Source organism: Myotis davidii, unplaced genomic scaffold (assembly GCF_000327345.1).
Source record: "Myotis davidii unplaced genomic scaffold, ASM32734v1 scaffold1354, whole genome shotgun sequence".
NCBI lineage: Eukaryota > Metazoa > Chordata > Mammalia > Chiroptera > Vespertilionidae > Myotis > Myotis davidii.
The window spans coordinates 42,730-43,762 of record NW_006285616.1 but is presented as its reverse complement, the minus strand read 5'-3'; the positions used below and the strand labels follow the sequence as shown (position 1 = coordinate 43,762).

The 1,033-nt window shown below is 37.8% G+C and overlaps 1 pseudogene; it reads left to right on the top strand.

The window, feature by feature from the left end:
• LOC102769759 overlaps positions 1-1,033 on the top strand; it is a 17,719-nt pseudogene that overhangs the window by 11,966 nt on the left and 4,720 nt on the right.

Below are 1,033 nucleotides of genomic sequence, written 5' to 3'. Positions count from 1 at the left end.
ATTTATTTATTTATTTATTTATTTTTAATATACATTTTATGGGTTTTTTTTACAGAAAGTAAGGGATAGGCATAGAGACACCAATGAGAGAGAAACATTGATCAGTTGCTTCATGCACATCCCCTACTAGAGATGTGCCTGCAAACAAAGTACAAGCCCTTGACCGGCATTGAACCTGGGACCTTTCAGTCCACAGGCTGATGCTCTAGCCACTGATCCAAACTGGTTAGGGCAACCTGTGACAATTTAATTACAATGTGTCTTGGTGGTGGTCTTTTGGGTTTCAAGTTCTTTGGGACTCTGTGTGCTTCTTGGACCTGTTGATTTTTCTTTCTTTCCAACATCAGGGAAATTTTCTCTTATTATTTATTCAGACAGGTTCTCTATTCCTTGCTCATCTTCCTCTCCTCTGACACCCCTATTTTGCAGATATTATGTTTCATTTTGTCCCAAAGCTCCCTTAGAATCTCCTCCTGCTTTTTAATTTTTTTCCCAGTTGCTGCTTTGCTTGGTTTTTCTTTTTCCCCAGCCTGTTTTCTACCTCACTGATTCAGTCCTCAGAGTCTTCTAGTCTTCCATTGTGCTCTTTATTGCAGATATCTCATTATTCATTTCCTGTTGATTCTTAAATGTGTTGGTAAATTTCTTATCCAGCCATTTGAGCATCCTTATAACCATTATTCTGTTTTTTTTTCTTTGACAAATTGCTTGCCTTTTCTGGTTATTCCTCCTTTTATTTCATATGGGTATTGTGTCTTTGTCTCCCCATTTCTGTTCCTTTCTGATTGTTTTTACATATTAGCTCAAACTGCCATGCCACCCAAATTGTTTGAATTGTCTTATGTAGTAGATGTTTTCTGATACCCAATGTGAAATGTTTTGGGTTTCCTGGGCTGGGTATACTAGAGATGACCCCTACTTGATATATATATATATGGGTTCTCTTGATGTATCTGTGTCTTGAATATTATTGTCCCGTTCATGAATGGAATCTCCTTTCTGGGTGACTGGTTATATGGCTTGCTCTGTACCA